We start from the raw sequence: 18,149 nt of genomic DNA, 5'->3' as shown, positions 1-18,149 counted from the left end.
AATAATTTAAATTAAATATATAAAATTATAATATTTTATAATATTTATAAAATGTAATAAAATATGAATAAATAAAAATATTTATACTTTATTTTATGATAAAGATATTAATATAGTTTTATACTATTATAATTTTTTTTCATTTAAACAAAATTTTTTTTTTATTTTCTTTCTATTTATTTTTTATTCATTTAAAAAATATACAAATAATTCCACTTTTTCTTTTATTTTCTTTCTTCTTATTTTTTTCCTCTTATTTACTTTTCTTTCATTTTTTTTCCTACATCCAAACAAAATGTTAATAATTTATTAAAGAGTAATAGGATATTTGAAAATTCTTTGAAATTCAATTCCAGTATTTAAAACAAAAATAATTAAATTAGTTTAGATATAATTCAATTCAATTCTATTATTTTTTTTTCAAAATCAGTTCCGACCTAAATAGGTCCGATTTGGAATTCTATTCCATTGTAATTTTACTTAAAACTTAAAATGTTTAAAATATCCTTATAACCTAATTACTTCTTCTTAACTTTTGTCATTCACATTCTCTTAACATCTCTTACTTTTTAATACACATTCTCTTTTCTCTTATCATCTTCATTATCTTTCCTTCCATTCTCTTTTCTTTTCTTTCCTTCAAATCACTTAATATAATATATACCTATTTTTTTTTAAAAGGTCTACTATATAGATCTAAAAAATTATCCACACGTATAGATTTTATGTGTTTAATTTAGATTAATGACACCAAATGTTTGTCAATATATCTGAACATTTCAAGTGAAGTTGTGTCAATCATGATACTAGCAAAAAGTAGCATAATTTTGTTTCATTTTAATAACATGAATTAGTTGCTATAATTTAACGTTAATAACTAGTTTTGTTTTACTTGTTATGTCTTTAAACCACTCAACAAGTTGGTACTTGATAGTTTATATTTATTTTCTATTGTTGGTTTGTTGTTGGAACCAAAACATGAAGAACTATTTAATTTTTTTACTAATAATAATATTTTCTCAATTTAATATTTTTAGATTAATTTATTTTTTTAAAAGAAGTAAACAAATTTTAGTTAAAAAAATAGTTAAAAAATATAATTTTTAATTATTGTATATAATTTAATATATAAATATATTTATTATTTAAATATGATGTTATAATAATAAAAGATAAAGTTGTCTATTATAAAACTTTAATTCATTTGATAAATATTCTAAACACTAGAATTCAATTCAATTCTATAGTTTACTAATTCATTCCAAACATTAGAATTCAATTCAATTCTATACTATTAAAAATTTTCAAACAGGCTGTAAAATATAATTTTTATCTCTAAAGTTTGTAAAATTTTTAAAAATATTCCTAAATTTATTTTATTTCAATTTTGTTTTTGAAATTTTTTATTTGAATCAAATATATTCCTAACAGCTAAATTTTCAAAAAATTTAAGACCAATTCGATAATAATACATGACAATTATGTCTAATTTGCTTATGTTGAAGGTTGTCTTGTAAATTATTGCTAAATTAATCTTAAATCTTTTGAAAAGTTAGCCACCAGAAGTATATTTGAATTTTGATGCAAATAAAAAATTTTTGGGATAAAATTAAAACAAAATAAAATTTAAGAATATTTTTAAAATTTTTAATAAATTTTAAAGATAAAAATATACTTTATTCTTTATTAAAATACTTGAAAGTTGTGTCAGCATTATGATAGAGAAATATTTTGTGTTAAATTGGTAACGTTAAGGGAAAAAAATCCAAACTTGTCTTGTTTAATTTTTATATAATTAATAAAAATTAAATAAATAAATTTTGACTATTTTTAGTTAATTTTTTTTGTTATTGAATATTTTTTATGTTAAATATTATTATTATGTAGATAAATATGAATCATCAATCAGCAACGAATTTGGAAATCAATATCCATATCAATCAATAAATAAGAGGTATTTAAAGATTTTGGTAGATTGAGGTAAGTATATTTTTGGTATTTAGATAAAGATTATTTGATAATAAAAAATGTTATGAAAAAAAAAAGGAATCAGCACCAAATCAATTACTAAAATAATAATGTGATCTTAAAAAAAAGTATAACCAAAAAAGGAAGAAACTATTAAATTGGATTTTATTTAAAAAAAAAAAAGAAATAACCATAAATCCTATAACCAAAAAAGGAAGGAAATATTGTATTGGATTTTAATTTTTTAAAAACAACAAATAATTATTTTGGGTATATACAAATGAAGAATTTAATTTTTGTGCATTGTTAGCATTAAAGAATTTTTTACAAACAACTAATTATATATTAGCACATTAATAAAAAACTAATTTTAAAACTCATAACTTATAAAATTATGCAAAAATTTGATTAATTTTTTTTTGGTAACTAAGAAAAATTTAATCAAATTTTTGCATAATTAAATAATCGTATATAAGAATAGCAGAACGAGTTAAACTCATAACAAAAAACGGACGATTAAAATTTAAAATTCTCAAAAAAGAAAAGTCAAACTTGCACAGGCAAATCACATATTTTGGTAGAGGAGAACAGACTAACCTATTAAGCCAAAAGCTATTCTTTTCTTAATAAAAGAGTTATTAGTGATAGAAAAATTAATAATTATATAATTTTTAAATATATAATTTTTATTTTTATTTTTATTTTTTTGTTATCCCATAGTATTCTTAAGTCTGTTAAAGATTAATTCATTGCAAATTTAAATTTTATTGCAAATAAATTGCTGCATACATAATAAGACATGTTTCAAACTTTTTTTATTCTTTTTTTTTTGTTTTTGACTTTACTTATTTTATTTGACACTTTCATGTATATGTTTAAATGATGTGATTTGTTTTTTAAAATAAAAAGATTTTATCGTTGAATATTATTTTAAATAGTTTTTTTAAGTTTAAAATTTAGAAGAAAATAGTAAAATTATTTTTTATTTGTATTTTTTTAATTATAATTTTTTAAATTAAATTTATTACTTTATTTTAAAAAACTTAAGTAAACTAGCATTTTAAATCCGCTCGTAGAGCAGGCCGCCTTCTTTCCCCTTTTATTTGGAAAGCCTTCGCAAGGACAAACTATCCTTTGTCACCCCTAATCATATAATAGGGTAATACTATTTAGTAATCTACCTATTTTATTTTGTACAGAAATATTACTTAATACTTATCTCAATTTTTAATTAATCTACCGATAATATTAGAGAGATAATAATCTAAAGTTAATTTATTTAATTTAATATCTATAATTTTATATAGGTAATATTTATAATTATACACTTATTATATTTAATTACTCAATTATTCTAATAATAATTAAAAAATAATAAATAAATAAATAATTAAAAGTACAAAATATGATAATTTTAAATTATTTTAGACAAATTTTTTATTGCCTCCTAACATTTTTTGTTAGTGTACCATTATGACCAATTCTATAATTTGTTATTCACGTTAATTACTATAATTTTTTTTCCAAATATAAAGATCTACAATTTCAGAAAAATTCAGAAATCTAAAGTATACTACATGTATAAAAGAGATGATAATTGTGAATGCCATTTGGGAGAATGCGTAAAATATTATATTTAGACATAATTTGTACCGAAGCTAATTTGCTTTGTCACTCTTCCATATTGTTGGGCTATTCCTTGTGATCAAAGATAACAGTTAAGTTATTTAAATCCAGACCCAAAAAAGGTTACTTATAAACCATCAAATTTTCAGACCCCAAAAAGATAAATAAATAAAAACGGAAAATCCCATCGATTTAACTAGCAAAAAAAAGACCATCAATTTTTTAGCTTTTTTCAACCATGGGTAACTCTGTAAAAAGTAGCTTGCATATCCATAAAAGAGAGAGAAAAAATATGCACAACACATAACACTGACAATGAAAAAGTATCAGGAACTACTGTTAAACTTGATGAATCAAAGTATCAAACAACAATTATGAGGATAATATTCAATATCCTTCAGCATTACTTGCACATTTTGAACTTTTCAAAGTACATATTTATCATATGCATTGCTGCATTATTTAGAACCTATAGCTGTAAGGAATAAAGAATGAACATTATTATCATACTAACTAGATCACTCACCTACTTTTGCTTGTTTGGAATAACAAGCAGAGGTTAGGCCGTTAGAAAACAGTTATTTTGGTACAAATAGAATGAAAATCTTATTTTCAGATTGATGATGCCTCAGAGAGTACACTACCATTAGATTTTTGAGATCTCCTACGTTGCCTCTGAAAATAAGGGTGGACATCGCGAACTCCATCCAAGTACAATGGCGTTTGCATTTCCACAAGGCGCGAGACCTGCCAAGCATTCCAAGAAAGAGCCAATGTTAATGATGTTCTTTCAAAAGGTTAAAAAACATAATCAACAGTGTTCTTGCTTCCACTGAAACTAAAAGCTGGGAGGTCACTACTTACAGCTCTATAAAAGGTAAACATCTCTTCTTGACCGGATAATATGGATGTGATACCAACAGGAGTACCTCCTGAGCCCACATTGCCTTCTGCTAAGACATCACGGCGAAGTTTAGCACCTTCGGTCTCTATTTCAAACTGGAAACTGAAACCAAGACGAGATGGTGGAGGTTCAGTTAGCAATGCAACATTTAATTAAGATAACTAGAATACCACCACCAACAGAGTTGATAAGGCTTATACAACCACTAGTTTATACACTACTGAGAAAATTCTAATAATAGGACATACATAAATCAGTAGCTATTCATCTACGTGTCTTCTATCCCAAGTTTGATAGAAACCTGAGAACTAAAAAAATTCAGATTTCAAATACAAGGTATTTAGGGCGTCCAACTTTTTAACCAAATCAATAAAACATCACTTTTGGAACCTATAAGTACAAATACTGCATTTGCTAACAATAGATATTGGAAAAACTGTGATTAAAATTCCTTATTGCCTCGCCTCACATATTATGTATGCCACATTTTAGCAATTGTAACGCGGTTAGTACATCAGTCAACATAGAATTGCAGCACGCTTCTGAGATTTTGAAAACAATTTTACAGGGTCATTCCAGGAAATAAATACATATGATAAATGTTTCACAATTTCTTTATAAACAAGTCCCCCCCAACACCAGAGAAATTGCAATTCATGAAACTACCTAGATTTGGGAATTCAATGAAAAATATTTATAATCTGAGCCATCTGTGCCATCTGTTACCAGCTACATGGCATCAGAAGAAAATTTAAGACTACAACCATAAGAATCAATTACCAGGTTAGAGCTCCTCTAAAGGATTCATACCTTTTAATCTGAAAGTTCTTTCTGCACAACATAAATAACAGAAATCAACAAGGTTACCTCTCCAAGTCAAAAAGTGTGCCATCCTCAGTTCCTTGAAATAATTCATCAATTGAAGAGGATGCCAAGCAACAAAGGCAGCAATGATGATTGTACAACTCGTCAATTAGGGTTATAAATCTCCCTGCCTGAAAAGTAAAATATATACAATATAAAAATCAAAACAAGATAGGGCTATGCAGAAATAATTGTACTAATTCAATGCAATTGCTGTTATTTAGGAATATTCTATGAAACAATGCAGCTACAGAGTGAGAGAATACGAATTTCATAACCTAAAATTTCCCTTCGTAGTAAAATAAGGCAATTATCAATACAGTTGAGGTCAACTCAACCTTTCAGTAACCATACCTTGTCACGGATGCGCATACTCATCACTGGAATATCAGATATGAAAACAGTGTGATAGTTTTCAGCAACTGCAATATAGTCGGCTGCACCCAACTGAAAGCAGAGAGAGAGAGAGAGAGAGAGAGAGAGAGAGAGAGAGAGAGAGAGAGAGAGAGAGTAAGCAAGTTGTCGTATATGCACAAACACTAGAATAAAACTTGAAAGCAAGTTAACATTATGATAACCATAAATCAAGTGGTGGTGAAGTTTGAACTACAGGTAACATAGAGATTCATCTGAAATAAAGAAAAATGAAAGAATGAAGTTACCTGTGCCAACATTGCCATATATGTAAAGTCCTTTTGAAGCACACCAGACGCTTCGGCACGGCACGAGCAGAGGAACAAAAATGGAGCACAACATAACAAGGCCCGGGCTCCAACTGTGAGAAACACCACGAAGGCGACAGCAGATGAGGGATTACATCAGTGCCGTGTTCCGTTAAACCCTGAAGCAACGTAGAAGATGTATAAGCCCGATTAGACCACTGATGACCGAAAACAAAAAACTAAAACAACGGCCCAGCCCACCTCCCTAAATCCAGTTGGGGATCTGTAACATTGGCTTCTTATTCCATTAGCAGGCTCCCACTTCCACTACCAAGGCAAACAAGATTATAGAGCTCTGTCAAGCTTGTTCCCTGCAACCATCATCTTGCCACATGTCAATACATCCTTGCATCAGCTATGTCTATGGTGGGCCCATCCTATGTTAATCCATGATAAACTCTGCGAACTCCTTTATCCTTACTCTAAACTCTAAACTCGTTCTATCTGTCGCTCTCTATCCCACGTTCTATTTTTTTCTTTAACCTACCTTCTATCATTCAAGCAACCTATTTTTGGGAAAAATCCGAAAAACAGAATATTTGATTTGCAGCCATTACACGCGGTAGAGTTTTCTTGTCAATGCAAGACTGAAGTAGCTTTGACAAATAGTGAAAAATGATGTATTCCTTGAATCTGTAATTGAATCAGAGTAAAATAGTCTTACTTTCTGATTGAACAGAAAATTATTCCCCTTAGAAATGGAAAAACGAAGAACAAGAAAAAAGTTCATGCATGCAATGAATGATATATATATATATACTCCTATCTGGAGCATTTCACTCAAACTGCTTTTCACTCAAACTCTCTCTCCCTCATAACTCTCTCTTGCTCACACCTTTTGTCTACTTTTTCTCTCTTCTCACGGAATGGACATGTTATTTTTTACTATTCTATTAGTTCTTGTACAAGCAGTAGTAGCTAGTAATCAATTATCTCTTAATGGATGCCAAAGTGAGTGTTATGGTATTCAAATTTCATATCCATTTGGCATAGAAAATTCATATACCGGTGTTACCTGTTTCTTAGAAGAATCCTTCGAACTTACTTGCAACACTACTACTTCCAGTTTAATATGGGACAATAAGCCAGTCATAGCCATAAACGTCTCCCAAGGTCAAGCAGAGATATTGATTTCTGCCATCGAAGTTTGTTATGATAGTCGCCTTGGTAATTCCGCTTGTTTGACCCCTCCCTTCGGAATCACAAATAGTCTTTCTTTCATCGTTTCAAGCAAAGACAACAAGTTCATAACTGTTGGCTGTAGTACTTTTGCCTATCTTACTATCTACAGCAACACCAGCGGTTCTATAGTGGGGTGCGTAACACAATGTCATAACATGAGTATGGCAATTGATGAGGGACATTGTCCGGCAAAGGGTGCTGTAAGGTGGATATTCCTACCGGAATGACAACGGCCACAATTCAAGTAGCAACCTATCTCTACTGTAGCTATTCCTTTGTCGTCAAGAATGGCAACTACTCATTTTCGAAGGACCACTTGGAGAAGCTACCATATCAGATGTTCCCTGTGGTTTTTGATTGGAGTGTTGAAAACGAGACGTGTAAAGAATCTTTGAGCAGAGGTACCAACGCTTGCAAGTGAAATAGTACTTGTGTAGAGGCAGAGAGCGGATATGGTTACCGGTGTCAATGCAACCAAGGTTTTGAAGGAAATCCATACCTTCATGCTTGCACAGGTAACTAACTAATTATATTAAATATTTATCTATTTTTATTTTGTTATTTTTCTTTGACAACTTCAATTTGTTTTCTCTATTACTGCAGACATTAATGAATGTGATGTGGGAAATCATACATGTCTAACTAGCAATAATTGTCTTAATACAATTGGATCCTACCAGTGCTTTTGTCCCAAGGGACAATCAGGAAATGGTACCAAAGAAAACGGTTGCCACAAGAAAAATTTCCTTCCACGTATTATCATTGGTAAGAAATTTAATTACGTTTACATTTATAAATAATTAGTCAGATATTTTTATTTAAATGCGTAAAATATTTCATATTTTTATTTTATATTAATAAAATTGTAGATATCAGTTTGTATTTCAATAATAAATAGCTGTTATTATATTCTAATGTATATATAACATCAGAAAAGATAAGATATACTCCATTTTGTAAAAGAAAATTAAAAAATTGTGTCCAACACATTACATGCAGGTGCAACTGCAGTAGGATTCATGGCTATTTTGGTGGGGACTGGTTTCCTATACTTAACGTACCAAAAGAGAAAACTCACCAAACTAAAAGAGAAGTTCTTTAAGCAAAACGGTGGTCTTATTTTGCTACAAAAACTCTCTACAAGAGAAGAGTCCTCTCATACTACTAAAATTTTCACTGCCTAACAGTTGAAGAAGGCCACCAACACGACGACAACTTAGTCGTTGGCAAGGGAGGTTTTGGCACAGTGTACAAAGGACTTCTAGAGAATGACAAAGTTGTTGCCATCAAGAAGTCCAAAACAGTTAATCCTACACAAGTTGAGCAATTCATTAATGAGGTTATTCTTTTTTAAAACCTGAATTTTATCAATGTTTTCAGGTATGAAATCAAGACTCATGAAACTAAGGTAAACCCTTTTGTCTTGGTCAATTTTCCAGGTCAACAGTGTAATTTAGTACTACTTATCTTTTAAAAGCTTCTTTTCATAGTTTTCACCTTTTAATTTGATTTTCCTTCTCAAAGTAAGAAAAATTCAGCTTAGAACATATCATGTACCATGTTCCTGGTAAGTGGTAAGAGTAGAACACATTTATGTTCTTTATTTTTTGAACCTTGTTATATAATAATCTCAGCATTACTTGCACATTTTGAACTTTTCAAAGTACATATTTATCATATGCATTGTTGCATTATTTAGAACCTATAGCTGTAAGGAATAAAGAATGAACATTATTATCACACTAACTAGATCACTCACCTACTTTTGCTTGTTTGGAATAACAAGCAGAGGTTAGGCCGTTGGAAAACAGTTATTTTGGTACAAATAGAATGAAAATCTTATTTTCAAATTGATGATGCCTCAGAGAGTACACTGCTGCTAGATTTTTGAGATCTCCTACGTTGCCTCTGAAAATAAGGGTGGACATCGCGAACTCCATCCAAGTACAATGGCGTTTGCATTTCCACAAGGCGCGAGACCTGCCAAGCATTCCAAGAAAGAGCCAATGTTAATGATGTTCTTTCAAAAGGTTAAAAAACTTAATCAGCAGTGTTCTTGCTTCCACCGAAACTAAAAGCTGGGAGGTCACTACTTACAGCTCTATGAAAGGCAAACATCTCTTCTTGACCGGATAATCTGGATGTGATACCAACAGGAGTACCTCCTGAGCCCACATTGCCTTCTGCTAAGACATCACGGCAAAGTTTAGCACCTTCGGTCTATTTCAAACTGGAAACTGAAACCAAGACGAGATGGCAGAGGTTCAGTTAGCAATGCAACATTTAATTAAGATAACTAGAATACCACCACCAACAGAGTTGATAAGGCTTATACAACCACTAGTTTATACACTACTGAGAAAATTTTAATAATAGGACATACATAAATCAGTAGCTATTCATCTACGTGCCTTCTATCCCAAGTTTGATAGAAACCTGAGATCTAAAAAAAATTTAGATTTCAAATACAGGGTATTTAGGGCGTCCAACTTTTTAACCAAATCAATAAAACATCACTTTTGGAACCTATCAGTACAAATACTGCATTTGCTAACAATAGATATTGGTAAAACTGTTATTAAAATTCCTTATTGCCTCGCCTCACATATTATGTATGCCACATTTTAGCAATTGTAACGCGGTTAGTACATCAGTCAACATAGAATTGCAGCACACTTCCGAGATTTTGAAAACAATTTTACAGGGTCATTCCAGGAAATAAATACATATGATAAATGTTTCACAATTTCTTTATAAACAAGTCCCCCCCAACACCAGAGAAATTGCAATTCATGAAACTACCTAGATTTGGGAATTCAATAAAAAATATTTATAATCTGAGCCATCTGTTCCCAGCTACATGGCATCAGAAGAAAATTTAAGACTACAACCATAAGAATCAATTACCAGGTTAGAGCTCCTCTAAAGGATTCATACCTTTTAATCTGAAAGTTCCTTCTGCACAACATAAATAACAGAAATCAACAAGGTTATCTCTCCAAGTCAAAAAGTGTGCCATCCTTAGTTCCATGAAATAATTCATCAATTGAGGAGGATGCCAAGCAACAAAGGCAGCAATGATGATTGTACAACTCGTCAATTAGGGTTATAAATCTCCTTGCCTGAAAAGTAAAATATATACAATATAAAAATCAAAACAAGACAGGGCTATGCAGAAACAATTGTACTAATTCAATGTAATTGCTGTTATTTAGGAATATTCTATGAAACAATGCAGCTACAGAGTGAGAGAATACGAATTTCATAACCTAAAATTTTCCTTCGTAGTAAAATAAGGCAATTATCAGTACAGTTGAGGTCAACTCAACCTTTCAGTAACCATACCTTGTCACAGATGCGCATACTCATCACTGGAATATCAGATATGAAAACAGTGTGATAGTTTTCAGCAACTGCAATATAGTCGGCTGCACCCAACTGAAAGCTGAGAGAGAGAGAGAGTAAGCAAGTTGTCGTATATGCACAAACACTAGAATAAAACTTGAAAGCAAGTTAACATTATGATAACCATAAATCAAGTGGTGGTGAAGTTTGAACTACAGGTAACATAGAGATTCATCTGAAATAAAGAAAAATGAAAGAATGAAATTACCTGTGCCAACATTGCCATATATGTAAAGTCCTTTTGGAGCACACCAGACGCTTCGGCACGGCGCGAGCAGAGGGACAAAAATGGAGCACAGCATAATAAGGCGCGGGCTCCAACTGTGAGAAACACCACGACGGGGACAGCAGAAGAGGGATTACATCAGTGCTGTGTTCCGTTATACCCAGAAGAAACATAGAAGATGTATAAGCCCGATTAGACCACTGATGAGCGAAAACAAAAAACTAAAACAACGGCCCTGCCCACCTCCCTAAATCCAGTTGGGGATCTGTAATATTGGCTTCTTATTCCATTAGCAGGGTCTCCCTTCCACTACCAAGGCAAACAAGATTATATAGCTCTGTCAAGCTTATTCCCTGCAACCATCATCTTGCCACATGTCAATACATCCTTGCATCAGCTATGTCTATGGTGGGCCCATCCTATGTTAATCCATGATAAACTCTGTGAACTCCTTTATCCTTACTCTAAACTCTAAACTCGTTCTATCTGTCGCTCTCTATCCCACGTTCTATTTTCTTCTTTAACATACCTTCTATCATTCAAGCAACCTATTTTTGGGAAAAATCCTAAAAATAGAATATTTGATTTGCAGCCATTACACGCGGTAGAGTTTTTTTGTCAATGCAAGACTGAAGTAGCTTTGACAAATAGTGAAAAATGATGTATTTTTTTAATCTGTAATTGAATCAGAATAAAATAGTCTTACTTTCCGATTGAACAGAAAATTATTCCCCTTAGAAATGAAAAAACGAAGAACAAGAAAAAAGTTCATGCATACAATGAATGATATATATATACTACTATCAGGAGCATTTCACTCAAACTGCATTTCACTCAAACTCTCTCTCCCTCACAACTCTCTCTTCCTCACACCTTTTGTCTACTTTTTCTCTCTTCTCATGGAATGGACACGTTATTTTTTACTGTTCTATTAGTTCTTGTACAAGTAGTAGTAGCTAGTAATCAGTTATCTCTTAGTGGATTCCAAAGTGAGTGTTATGGTATTCAAATTCCATATCCATTTGGCATAGAAAATTCATATACCGTTGTTACCTATTTCTTAGAAGAATCCTTTGAACTTACGTGCAACACTACTACTTCCAGTTTAATATGGGACAATAAGCCAGTCATAGTCATAAACGTCTCCCAAGGTCAATTAGAGATATTGATTTCTGCCATCGAAGTTTGTTATGATAGTCGCCTTGGTAATTTCGCTAGTTTGACCCCTCCCTTCGGAATCACAAATAGTCTTTCTTTCATCATTTCAAGCAAAGACAACAAGTTCATAACTGTTGGCTGTAGTACTTTTGCCTATCTTACTATCTACAGCAACACCAGCGGTTCTATAGTGGGGTGCGTAACACAATGTCATAACATGAGTATGGCAATTGATGAGGGACATTGTCCGGCAAAGGGTGCTGTAAGGTGGATATTCCTACCGGAATGACAACGGCCACAATTCAAGTAGCAACCTATCTCTACTGTAGCTATTCCTTTGTCGTCAAGAATGGCTACTACTCATTTTCGAAGGACCACTTGGAGAAGCTACCATATCAGATGTTCCCTGTGGTTTTTGATTGGAGTGTTGAAAACGAGACGTGTAAAGAATCTTTGAGCAGAGGTACCAACGCTTGCAAGTGAAATAGTACTTGTGTAGAGGCAGAGAGCGGATATGGTTACCGGTGTCAATGCAACCAAGGTTTTGAAGGAAATCCATACCTTCATGTTTGCACAGGTAATTAACTAATTCTATTAAACATTCATCTATTTTTATTTTGTTATCTTTTCTTTGACAACTTTAATTTGTTTTCTCTATTACTGCAGACATTAATGAATGTGATGTGGAAAATCATACATGTCTAACTAACAATAATTGTCTTAATACAATTGGATCCTACCAGTGCTTTTGTCCCAAGGGACAATCAAGAAATGGTACCAAAGAAGACGGTTGCCACAAGAAAAATTTCCTTCCACGTATTATCATTGGTAAGAAATTTAATTACGTTTACATTTATAAATAATTAGTCAGATATTTTTATTTAAATACATAAAATATTTCATATTTTTATTTTATATTAATAAAATTATAGATATTAGTTTGTATTTCAATAATAAATAGCTGTTATTCTATTCTAATGTATATATAGCATCAGAAAAGATAAGATATACTCCATTTTGTAAAAGAAAATTAAAGAATTGTGTCCAACACATTACATGCAGGTGCAAGTGCAGCAGGATTCATGGCTATTTTGGTGGGGACTGGTTTCCTATACTTAACGTACCAAAAGAGAAAACTCACCAAACTAAAAGAGAAGTTCTTTTAGCAAAACGGTGGTCTTATTTTGCTACAACAACTCTCTACAAGAGAAGAGTCCTCTCATACTACTAAAATTTTCACTGCCGAACAGTTGAAGAAGGCCACCAACAACTACGACAACAACTTAGTCATTGGCAGGGGAGGTTTTGGCACAGTGTATAAAGGACTTCTAGAGAATGACAAAGTTGTTGCCATCAAGAAGTCTAAAACAGTTAATCCTACACAAGTTGAGCAATTCATCAATGAGGTTATTCTTTTTTAAAACCTGAATTTTATCAATGTTTTCAGGTATGAAATCAAGACTCATGAAACTAAGGTAAGCCCTTTTGTCTTGGTCAATTTCCCTGGTCAACAGTGTAATTTAGTACTACTTATCTTTTAAAAGCTTCTTTTCATAGTTTCCACCTTTTAATTTGATTTTCCTTCTCAAAGTAAGAAAAATTCAGCTTAAAACATATCATGTACCATGTTCCTGGTAAGTGGTAAGAGTAGAACACATTTATGTTCTTTATTTTTTGAACCTTGTTATATAATAATCTCAGCATTACTTGTACATTTTGAACTTTTCAAAGTACATATTTATCAAATGCATTGCTGCATTATTTAGAACCTATAGCTGTAAGGAATAAAGAATGAACATTATTATCACACTAACTAGATCACTCACCTACTTTTGCTTGTTTGGAATAACAAGCAGAGGTTAGGCCGTTGGAAAATAGTTATTTTGGTACAAATAGAATAAAAATCTTATTTTCAGATTGATGATGCCTCAGAGAGTACACTGCCGCTAGATTTTTGAGATCTCATACGTTGCCTTTGAAAATAAGGGTGGACATCGCGAAGTCCACCCAAGTACAATGGCGTCTGCATTTCCACAAGGCGCGAGACCTGCCAAGCATTCCAAGAAAGAGCTACTGTTAATGATGTTCTTTCAAAAGGTTAAAAAACATAATCAGCAGTGTTCTTGCTTCCACTGAAACTAAAAGCTGGGAGGTCACTACTTAACGGCTCTATGAAAGGTAAACATCTCTTCTTGATCGGATAATATGGATGTGATACCAACATGAGTACCTCCTAAGCCCACATTGCCTTCTGCTAAGACATCACGGCGAAGTTTAGCACCTTCGGTCTCTGTTTCAAACTAGAAACTGAAACCAAGACGAGATGGCGGAGGTTCAGTTAGCAATGCAACATTTAATTAAGATAACTATAATACCACCACCAACAGAGTTGATAAGGCTTATACAAGCACTAGTTTATACACTATTGAGAAAATTCTAATAATAGGATATACATAAATCAGTAGCTATTCATCTACGTTCCTTTTATCCCAAGTTTGATAGAAACATGAGAACTAAAAAAATTTTAGATTTCAAATACAGGGTATTTAGGGCGTCCAACTTTTTAACTAAATCAATAAAACATCACTTTTGGAACCTATCAGTACAAATACTGCATTTGCTAACAATAGATATTGGTGAAACTGTGATTAAAATTCCTTATTGCGTCGCCTCACATATTATGTATGCCACATTTTAGCAATTGTAACGCGGTTAGTACATCAGTCAACATAGAATTGCAGCACGCTTCCGAGATTTTGAAAACAATGTTACAGGGTCATTCCAGGAAATAAATACATATGATAAATGTTTCACAATTTCTTTATAAACAAGTCCCCCCCAACACCAGAGAAATTGCAATTCATGAAACTACCTAGATTTGGGAATTCAATGAAAAATATTTATAATCTGAGCCATCTGTTCCCAGCTACATGGCATCAGAAGAAAATTTAAGACTACAAGCATAAGAATCAATTACCAGGTTAGAGCTCCTCTAAAGGATTCATACCTTTTAATCTGAAAGTTCTTTCTGCACAACATAAATAACAGAAATCAACAAGGTTACCTCTCCAAGTCAAAAAGTGTGCCATCCTCAGTTCCTTGAAATAATTCATCAATTAAGGAGGATGCCAAGCAACAAAGGCAGCAATGATGATTGTACAACTCGTCAATTAGGGTTATAAATCTCCTTGCCTGAAAAGTAAAATATATACAATATAAAAATCAAAACAAGACAGGGCTATGCAGAAACAATTATACTAATTCAATGCAATTGCTGTTATTTAGGAATATTCTATGAAACAATGCAGCTACAGAGTGAGAGAATACGAATTTCATAACCTAAAATTTCCCTTCGTAGTAAAATAAGGCAATTATCAATACATTTGAGGTAAACTCAACCTTTCAGTAACCATACCTTGTCACGGATGCGCATACTCATCACTGGAATATCAGATATGAAAACAGTGTGATAGTTTTCAGCAACTGCAATATAGTCGGCTGCACCCAACTTAAAGCCAAGAGAGAGAGAGTAAGCAAGTTGTCGTATATGCACAAACACTAGAATAAAACTTGAAAGCAAGTTAACATTATGATAACCATAAATCAAGTGGTGGTGAAGTTTGAACTACAGGTAACATAAAGATTCATCTGAAATAAAGAAAAATGAAAGAATGAAGTTACTTGTGCCAACATTGCCATATATGTAAAGTCCTTTTGGAGCACACCAGACACTTCGGCACGGCGCGAGCAGAGGAACAAAAATGGAGCACAGCATAACAAGGTGCGGGCTCCAACTGTGAGGAACACCACGACGGCGACAGCAGAAGAGGGATTACATCAGTGCCATGTTCCGTTAAACTCTGAAGCAACGTAGAAGATGTATAAGCCCGATTAGACCACTGATGACCGAAAACAAAAAACTAAAACAACGGCCCAGCCCACCTCCCTAAATCTAGTTGGGGATCTGTAACATTGGCTTCTTATTCCATTAGCAGGCTCCCCCTTCCACTACCAAGGCAAACAAGATTATAGAGCTCTGTCAAGCTTGTTCCCTACAACCATCATCTTGCCACATGTCAGTACATCCTTGCATCAGCTATGTCTATGGTGGGCCCATCTTATGTTAATCCATGATAAACTCTGCTAACTCCTTTTATCCTTACTCTAAACTCTAAACTCGTTCTATCTGTCGCTCTCTATCTCACGTTCTATTTTCTTCATTAACCTACCTTCTATCATTCAAGCAACCTATTTTTGGGAAAAATCCTAAAAACATAATATTTGATTTGCAGCCATTACACGCGGTAGAGTTTTCTTGTCAATGCAAGACTGAAGTAGCTTTGACAAATAGTGAAAAATGATGTATTCCTTGAATCTGTAATTGAATCATAGTAAAATAATCTTACTTTCCGATTGAACAAAAAATTATTCCCCTTAGAAATGGAAAAACGAAGAACAAGAAAAAAGTGCACGCATGCAATGAATGATATATATACTCCTATAAGGAGCATTTCACTCAAACTGCATTTCACTCAAACTCTCTCTCCCTCACAACTCTCTCTTGCTCACACCTTTTGTCTACTTTTTCTCTCTTCTCACGGAATGGACATGTTATTTTTTACCGTTCTATTAGTTCTTGTACAAGCAGTAGTAGCTAGTAATCAATTATCTCTTAGTGGATGCCAAAGTGAGTGTTATGGTATTCAAATTCCATATCCATTTGGCATAGGAAATTTATATACCGGTATTACCTGTTTCTTAGAAGAATCCTTTGAAGTTACTTGCAACACTACTACTTCCAGTTTAATATGGGACAATAAGCCAGTCATAGCCATAAACATCTCCCAAGGTCAATTAGAGATATTGATTTCTGCCTTCGAAGTTTGTTATGATAGTCGCCTTGGTAATTGCGCTAGTTTGACCCCTCCTTTCGGAATCATAAATAGTCTTTCTTTCACTCAAACTGCATTTCACTCAAACTCTCTTTCGCTCACAACTCTCTCTTGCTCACACTTTTTGTCTAGTTTTTCTCTGTTCTCACTTTCTCTCACGGAATGGACATGTTATTTTTTACTGTTATATTAGTTCTTGTACAAGCAGTAGTAGCTAGTAATGAAATATCTCTTAGTGGATGCCAAAGTGAGTGTTATGGTATTCAAATTCTATATCCATTTGGCATAGAAAATTCATATACCGGTGCTACCTGTTTTTTAGAAAAATCTTTTGAACTTACTTGCAACAGTACTATTTCCAAGTTAATATGGGACAATAAGCCAGTCATAGCCATAAACGTCTCCCAAGGTCAAGTAGATATATTGATTTTTGCCATCGATGTTTGTTATGATAGTCCTTGGTAATCCCGTTAGTTTTACCCCTCCCTTCGGAATCACAAATATTCTTTCTTTCATCATTTCAAGCAAAGACAACAAGTTCATAGCTGTTGGCTGCAGTACTTTCGGCTATCTTACTATCTACAGCAACACCAGCGGTTCTATAGTGGGGTGCATAACACAATGTCATAACATGAGTATGGCAATCGATGAGGGACATTGTTCCAGCAACGGGTGTTGTAAGGTGGATATTCCTACCGGAATGACAACGGCCACAATTCAAGTAGCAACCTATCTCTACTGTAGCTATTCCTTTGTCGTCAAGAATGGCTACTACTCGTTTTCGAATGACCACTTGGAGAATCTACCATATCAAATGTTCCCTGTGGTTTTTGATTGGAGTGTTGGAAACGAGACGTGTAAAGAATCTTTGAGCAGAGGTACCAACGCTTGCAAGGGAAATAGTACTTGTGTGGAGGCAGAGAGCGGATATGGTTACCGGTGTCAATGCAACCAAGGTTTTGAAGGAAATCCATACCTTCATGCTTGCACAGGTAATTAACTAATTCTATTAAACATTCATCTATTTTTATATAGTTTGTTATCTTTTCTTTGGCAACTTCAATTTGTTTTCTCTGTTACTGCAAACATTGATGAATGTGATAGGTAGATTCATACATGTCTAAGTAAGGATACCTGTCTCAATTCAATTGGATCCTATTCATGCTTTTGTCCTAACGGGCAATCAGGAAATTGATTAGTAA

At 32.8% G+C, this 18,149-nt stretch overlaps 1 long non-coding RNA gene across 1 annotated transcript; it reads right to left on the bottom strand.

Annotated features, from left to right (window-relative positions):
* Positions 1-14,257: 14,257 nt before the first annotated feature.
* LOC140173385 (uncharacterized) lies at positions 14,258-15,583 on the bottom strand. Its single transcript, XR_011862012.1, has 3 exons — positions 15,471-15,583; positions 15,120-15,247; positions 14,258-14,362 (listed from the first exon to the last, which is right to left on the bottom strand). It is a non-coding gene; the product is annotated as an uncharacterized lncRNA (long non-coding RNA).
* Between the last annotated feature and the right edge of the window lie 2,566 nt (positions 15,584-18,149).

Source organism: Arachis hypogaea, chromosome 6 (genome assembly GCF_003086295.3).
Source record: "Arachis hypogaea cultivar Tifrunner chromosome 6, arahy.Tifrunner.gnm2.J5K5, whole genome shotgun sequence".
Lineage (NCBI taxonomy): Eukaryota > Viridiplantae > Streptophyta > Magnoliopsida > Fabales > Fabaceae > Arachis > Arachis hypogaea.
This window is presented reverse-complemented; position numbering and strand designations above follow the sequence as displayed.